This window comes from Actinia tenebrosa, unplaced genomic scaffold (genome assembly GCF_029948245.1).
Source record: "Actinia tenebrosa isolate PJP-AT-01 unplaced genomic scaffold, QUT_ActTen_1.0 PGA_scaffold16__25_contigs__length_10494907, whole genome shotgun sequence".
Taxonomy (NCBI): domain Eukaryota; kingdom Metazoa; phylum Cnidaria; class Anthozoa; order Actiniaria; family Actiniidae; genus Actinia; species Actinia tenebrosa.
The window spans coordinates 1790850-1799758 of NW_028292576.1; positions in this window are offsets into that span (position 1 = coordinate 1790850).

The following is an 8909-nucleotide window of genomic DNA, read 5'->3' on the forward strand; positions in this document are numbered from 1 at the left end:
AGAAAATGTATCCTAATTATTATGATCTATAACAAACAACACAGGCCACTAGGTGTACTAAATATAAAAGAACCTCCTTGTGTACCATATGGGTGGGTAAAAACAGGGCAAATTAACTACGGATTAAAACTACCCTAGACTGTTATGAAAGTTGACTGATGAAATACACAATGCACATATAATGCTGAGATCACTTACCTTTACAACCAACAATATAAGATTGAATTAACTAGCAAAAACAAGGAATCTGATGTATACATGAAACACTACTACACTGTGAGGGAATTAGCATTTTGTGTGAACCCAAAATAAAGCAAGTGCAAATTATACCATATGAAAAGGGCTTTCTAGTTAGTATCACATTGATGAATAATTTCATTATATCTAAACTAAACACAGATGTGATAAAACCAAAGATTCTTAATGTTGTTTCATTGTGCTTATCTAGAGGAGTACCTGATTATAACAGGTTTTTGATAAAACTCAGAACCTTAACTTTTGCTTAACTATAAATGCAGCACTAACATTAAGTGGAAAAAGTTTTAAAAGTTATTATTATTTTTTAGCTGTTTTAATATTCTCCTGTGCATGACTCAAATGTTTAAGTCAAAGGAAAAAACAGCCTAGCTAAACTGGAGGAAGATCAAACTACAAGAGAGATTCTCCCATATCTACTTAACATAAATATTAAAGAACTTCTTCATTGATATTGTAGAGATATCAAAATTAAATGAAAAAAGTAAGATTGCCATGCAAACACAAATGAAGTAGCATTTAATTCATTGCTAATAGTGAGAATAATAAGAACCCTTTTCCTGAAAAAAAGATTCTTTTTCTGACGAAAAAAAATGCTGTTTGTCAATGGGAGGTTCATGTATGTTTTCAAACTAGTTCAATGATGAGTATTCCCATTGTACTTTTGGTTTTTCGCCAAGAAACACCTAAAAGGAAGAATTATCTAGGAATCTAACACACGATATCGAATTACAGCAACCCAGTTGCACAGATTTAACATAATAATCGGTGTAAAGCATGCTCATCTATAGTTTTGATCACATATTTTCACATTTAAAGCACTCACGACTATATTTACATTATTATCTTGACAATCAAGCAGCATTCATAGGTCAGAACTTAGGAAAAGACTTAGAATAACGGCGCAATAATTGCATTTCTTCGCTGTCTTTTTATTCAAATGCACACACTTCGATGACTTGTTTTTGTCCGAGTAAGACTGAAAATAATATAATTAACCATTCATATAAGGTCAAGATACTCATCTGACTTGTTTTCGTGATTATTTACGGCATTTAATCCAGATATGTTAGGAAAAAAACTTCGATTTTTGGAAAAAATAGCGCTCGACAAGAATTCTTCCTCGTCCGCCATTTTGTACTGACCGCCTGCGTTAAATTCAGCGGAAAACCACACTGCGCATCCTCAGTTAATATATTGAATTAACCAATCATGCGTTTTTAAGCCGTGTCATGTCGGCTTTGGAATGTTAAGCAGTTTTGCCAAAAAGATTGAATCGGAAACCATGATGAAGAGCAAGATGCTCAAAAGCTTGGCTTGATTTATAATTAAAAAGCTGATGAATCATAACTATCATGAATCTTAACTCGGCTTACAAGCACTTATTGGATCATGTTACTTTGATTGAACTATCATATGGGATAGCAGAAAAACACATGTTATATACATGGTATATACATGGATATATATATAGTATATGAGAGAAAAACTGACAAAACGCAAATGAATATCATGAGACAGATCATGAGATGTAAATGGACGCTAAGGATCAGAGGTGGACACGGGAACACAGTTCAAAACCGGGGACCTCAGAAATATACAAGGGATTACAGGGGAACCCCAGTGCGCACTCAAAATCACAGTGATTCACAAGTGGACACAGGGAATTACAGTGGACAAAGAGGGCCACTAGGTAAGCATAGGAGAACAATGAGAATTACAGGGAACACTTGTGAAGTCGGGAATTCATACAGGGCAACACAGGAGAACAAGGGAACACAGGGGAATACAGGGGAATGCAGGAGAACGTAGGGGATCACAGGGGAATACAGGGGATCACATGGGATCACATGGGAACGCAGGGGAATGCAGGGGAATGACGGGGAACACATGGGAATACAGGGGAATACAAGGGAACACAGGGGAACACAGGGGATCACATGGGAATACAGGGGAACACATGGGAACACAGGCGATCACATGGGAATACAAGGAAATACAGGGGAATGCAGGGGAACACATGGGAATACAGGGGAACACAGGGGATCACATAGGAATACAGGGGAACACATGGGAATACAGGTGAATACAGGGGAACACAGGGGATCACATGGGAATACAGGGGAATACAGGGGATCACATGGAAATACAGGGGAATATAGGGGAACACAGGGGAACACATGGGAATACAAGGGAATACAGGGGAACACAGGGGATCACATAGGAATACAGGGGAACACATGGGAATACAGGTGAATACAGGGGAACACAGGGGATCACATAGGAATACAGCGGATCACAGGTGATCACAGGGGAAAGCAGGGGATCACAGGGGAACGCAGGGGAATACAGGGGAATACAGGGGATCACATGGGAATACAGGGGAATACAGGGGAATACAGGTGAATACAGGGGAACACAGGGGAACACAGGGAATCACATGGGAATACAGGGGAATACAGGGGAACACAGGGGAATGCAGGGAATCACATGGGAATACAGGGGAATACAGGGGAATACAGGGGATCACATGGGAATACAGGGGATCACATGGGAATACAGGGGAATATAGGGGAACACAGGGGAACACATGGGAATAAAGGGAATACAGGGGAACACAGGGGATCACATAGGAATACTGGGGAACACATGGGAATACAGGTGAATACACGGGAACACAGGGGATCACATAGGAATACAGGGGATCACAGGTGATCACAGGGGAAAGCAGGGGATCACAGGGGAACGCATGGGAATACAGGGGAATACAGGGGATCACATGGGAATACAGGGGAATACAGGGGAAGACAGGGGAACACAGGGGAACACAGGGGAACACAGGGAACACAGGGAATCACATGGGAATACAGGGGAATACAGGGGAACACAGGGGATCACATAGGAATACAGGGGAACACATGGGAATACAGGTGAATACAGGGGAACACAGGGGATCACATGGGAATACAGGGGAATACAGGGGATCACATGGGAATACAGGGGAATATAGGGGAACACAGGTGAACACATGGGAATACAAGGGAATACAGGGGAACACAGGGGATCACATAGGAATACAGGGGAACACATGGGAATACAGGTGAATACAGGGGAACACAGGGGATCACATAGGAATACAGCGGATCACAGGTGATCACAGGGGAAAGCAGGGGATCACAGGGGAACGCAGGGGAATACAGGGGAATACAGGGGATCACATGGGAATACAGGGGAATACAGGGGAATACAGGTGAATACAGGGGAACACAGGGAAACACAGGGAATCACATGGGAATACAGGGGAATACAGGGGAACACAGGGGAATGCAGGGAATCACATGGGAAGACAGGGGAACACAGGGGAATACAGGGGAACACATGGGAATACAGGGGATCACATGGGAATACAGGGGAATATAGGGGAACACAGGGGAACACATGGGAATACAGGGGAATACAAGGGAACACAGGGGATCACATAGGAATACAGGGGAACACATGGGAATACAGGTGAATACACGGGAACACAGGGGATCACATAGGAATACAGGGGATCACAGGTGATCACAGGGGAAAGCAGGGGATCACAGGGGAACGCAGGGGAATACAGGGGAATACAGGGGATCACATGGGAATACAGGGGAAGACAGGGGAAGACAGGGGAACACAGGGGAACACAGGGAATCACATGGGAATACAGGGGAATACAGGGGAACACAGGGGAAAACAGGGGAACACAGGGGATCACATGGAAATACAGGGGAATACAGGGGATCACATGGGAATACAGGGGATCACAGGTGATCACAGGGGAAAGCAGGGGATCACAGGGGAACGCAGGGGAATACAGGGGAATACAGGGGATCACATGGGAATACAGGGGAAGACAGGGGAACACAGGGGAACACAGGGGAACACAGGGGATCACATGGGAATACAGGGGAATACAGGGGAACACAGGGGAATGCAGGGGAACACATGGGATCACATGGGAATACAGGGGAATACAGGGGAACACATGGGAATACAGGGGAATACAGGGGAACACAGGGGAACACATGGGAATACAAGGGAATACAGGGGAACACAGGGGATCACATAGGAATACAGGGGAACACATGGGAATACAGGTGAATACACGGGAACACAGGGGATCACATAGGAATACAGGGGATCACAGGTGATCACAGGGGAAAGCAGGGGATCTCAGGGGAACGCAGGGGAATACAGGGGAATACAGGGGATCACATGGGAATACAGGGGAATACAGGGGAACACATGGGAATACAGGGGAACACAGGGGAACACAGGGGAACACATGGGAATACAGGTGAATACAGGGGAACACAGGGGAACACATCGGAATACAGGGGATCACAGGGGAATACAGGTGAATACAGGGGAATACAGGTGAACACAGGGGAACACATGCGAATACAGGGGAACACAGGGGATCACATGAAAAAACAGGGGATCACATGGGAATACAAGGGAATACAGGGGAACACAGGGGATCACATAGGAATACAGGGGAACACATGGGAATACAGGTGAATACACGGGAACACAGGGGATCACATAGGAATACAGGGGATCACAGGTGATCACAAGGGAAAGCAGGGGATCACAGGGGAACGCATGGGAATACAGGGGAATACAGGGGATCACATGGGAATACAGGGGAACACATGGGAATACAGGTGAATACAGGGGAACACAGGGGATCACATAGGAATACAGGGGATCACAGGTGATCACAGGGGAACACAGGGAATCACAGGGGAACGCAGGGGAATACAGGGGAACACATGGGAATACAGGGGAACACAGGGGATCACATAGGAATACAGGGGAACACAGGGGAACACAGGGGAACACAGGGAATCACATGGGAATACAGGGGATCACAGGTGATCACAAGGGAAAGCAGGGGATCACAGGGGAACGCATGGGAATACAGGGGAATACAGGGGATCACATGGGAATACAGGGGAACACATGGGAATACAGGTGAATACAGGGGAACACAGGGGATCACATAGGAATACAGGGGATCACAGGTGATCACAGGGGAACACAGGGAATCACAGGGGAACGCAGGGGAATACATGGGAATACAGGGGAAAACAGGGGAACACATGGGAATACAGGTGAATACAGGGGAACACAGGGGATCACATGGGAATACAGGTGAATACAGGGGAACACAGGGGATCACATGAAAAAACAGGGGATCACATGGAAATACAAGGGAATACAGGGGAACACAGGGGATCACATAGGAATACAGGGGAACACATGGGAATACAGGTGAATACAGGGGAACACAGGGGATCACATAGGAATACAGGGGATCACAGGTGATCACAGGGGAAAGCAGGGGATCACAGGGGAACGCAGGGGAATACAGGGGAATACAGGGAAACACATGGGAATACAGGGGAACACAGGGGAACACATGGGAATACAGGGGAATACAGGGGAACACAGGGGATCACATGAGAACGCAGGGGAATGCAGGGGGATCACATGGGAATACAGGGGAATACAGGGGAACACAGGGGAACACATGCGAATACAGGGGAACACAGGGGAATACAGGGGAATACAGGGGAACACATGCGAATACAGGAGAATACAGGGGAACACAGGGGATCACATGAAAAAACAGGGGATCACATGGGAATACAAGGGAATACAGGGGAATGCAGGTGATCACATTGGAATACAAGGGAATACAGGGGAACACAGGGGAATACATGGGAATACAGGTGAATACAGGGGAACGCAGGGGAATGCAGGGGAATGCAGGAGAACGCAGGGGATCACAGGGGAATACAGGGGAATGCAGGAGAACGCAGGGGATCACAGGGGATCACAGGTGATCACAGGGGAAAGCAGGGGATCACATGGGAATGCAGGGGAATACAGGGGAACATAGGGGAACACAGGGGATCACAGGGGATCACAGGGGAATACAGGGGGATCACATGGGAATACAGGGGAATACAGGGGAACACAGGGGAACACATGGGAATACAGGGGAATACAGGGGAACACATGGGAATACGGGTGAATACAGGGGAACACAGGGGAACACATGGGAACGCAGGGGAATGCAGGGGAATACAGGGGAATACAGGGGAACACAGGGGATCACATAGGAATACAGGGGATCACAGGTGATCACAGGGGAAAGCAGGGGATCACAGGGGAGTTTAGGGAATCTTTAAAATAGTGGTGTATAAAGCCGGGACAACTCATGTAGTCTTACACGAAGTAATAACCAGCGTCTGCACTTAAGAAACGGGTCCATATCATGTTCTTTATCATGATATGTGCGGAAAAAGGAACCAATTATATGGGGCTAAATGTAATTTAGGCAAAGTTAAAACCACAACTAAGCCTGCTAGCCTAAGCACCGTTGGTGAGCGGACCATCCATGCTACGCATGCGCCAACGCTCCGGGTGGCGTGTTCACTAGCTGGCTTGTAGCTTGTATGCCATCTTTGGCATCCTTGCCATCGTACAAACCAACTGTCGTAGAAATGTAGAAAATATTGAAGTACTGCATATCAACAATTAAAACGCCGAGCAAACTGTTTAAGCAATAGAGAAGATATCATCAATGATGGATACATCGGTAAAACGACAAGCAAGCTGTTTAAGCAATAGAGAAGATATCATCAATGATGGATACATCGGTAAAACGACAAGCAAACTGTTTTAGCAATAGAGAGGATATCATCAAGGATGGATACATCGGTAAAACGACAAGCAAACTGTTTTAGCAATAGAGAAGATATCATCATTGATGATATCTTCTCTATTGCTAGAACAGTTGACTCGGCGTTTTACCGATGTATCCATCATTGATGATATCCTCTCTATTGCTAAAACAGTTTGCTTGTCGTTTTACCGATGTATCCATCATTGATGATATCTTCTCTATTGCTTAAACAGCTTGCTCGGCGTTTTAATTGTTGATATGCAGTACTTCAATATTTTCTACATTGCTACGACAGTTGGTTTGTCGCATTGCATTGGCTTCGCTACCACCATCGCCCTCGCGAAGACTATTTTGCTTGCCATATTGCTTGTCTTGGTATTCCCCTTCCCTTTGATAGTCTGCATGTCGCATAGTACTACTTACGCCTCGACTTTCTCTGCGTAGCGTTGCTTTACCTTAAACTTCGTCCATTCGCTTCGCGTAGTACTCCTGCGTTTCTCCTATCATGCTGCCCTATGCCGCAGCTGTTCGTTTGTCTATTAAACGGCTTGGCATCTCGGCAGTTTGGCTTGTCGCAATTCGATAGCAACTTACCTTTACATCCCAAGAAGTGTGAGGGTCCGTCTTCCACCCCGGTAGTGCTAGGGATCTAGCTCAACTCAGTTAATCAACTGCCCGCCTCCCAACGAAGAAGCTTACCCGTTTGCAACTTCTTTTGGACTCCTGGGCCGATCGTCGATGGTGCCACCACGCAGCCAAAGTCGTTTGGCCGGGTCGCGCCTGTATTTGACGCAGGATCATTACCCTGTCCTGCTTCAGGAACCACCGTCACCCCATTCGACTTAATTCCGAATTTCATTTAGATTTGAGCTGGTGGCGAAATGTTTTGGAGTCCTGGAATGGCGTTAACTTCTGGCTTTACTCAGGTTTATCTCACCCTCCCTCGATCGTCGTGACATGGATGCCTCGGTTGCCCTAGGTTATGGAATATTCTGGGGCGAGGACTGGTTTAACGGTCTCTGTTCCGTGAACCAACAGCTTAATCCATCACGTAGAAAGAGCCTTTCCATATTATCATCGCAGGTCATGTTTGGGGTTATGGTTGGCCCTAGCACCACATACTTTTTAGAACTGACAACGAAGCAGTTACAGCAATCCTCCACTCTCGCACAGCAAAGGTGTCATGTATCATGGGCCTGTTTTCGCTAAGGGTGTTTCATATACAATGGCAAAGCAAACTCTCCCTTGTGTGCGGTGGATGCGTCAATTAAGTATCTGGCCACTCGTGGTGATTCACCTGGCCCACTCTTCCTCCTTCAATCTGTTTTGCCTCTCAGTCGCACGATCTCTTCAGCACCAACTGGCTTATGGACATTCTGAAGGTAGGCAATGTCCCTGGCAACTACTCCAGCCACAGTTTCCGCATCAGCACGGCCACAGTAGCCCCCCACAACGGCGTCCCAGACCACCTAATTCAAACACTAGGCCGTTGGTCAAGCGATGCCTTTAGGGTTTATATTAGAACCCCGGTAGCCTCTCTGGCTTCGGAAAATCGTGTTAACTACACATTAAAGGCTCATTGCTCGACTAGAGATTAGTGTTTGTGCCCCTCTGTTGCTTTTGTTTTATTACTTGGTCCTGGGTGCTTGGACTTCGTTTGGTAGGAAGGTCCCATGGTAACCGGTCACATGTTCTCTACCAAGTACCCTTGGTCGAGGTCGGAAGTTGGGTCGTGGCCCGGTTGCCATGGTTACCTCCTTGCTGGGGGATATACTCGCGTAACCGGACCCCGCACTGGTACCTAGCCCAAACTTATTAGTTGATGAGTTTTAAATGGGGCTAAATGTAATTTAGGCAAAGTTAAAACCACAACTAAGCCTGCTAGCCTAAGCACCGTTGGCCAGCGGACCATCCATGCTACGCA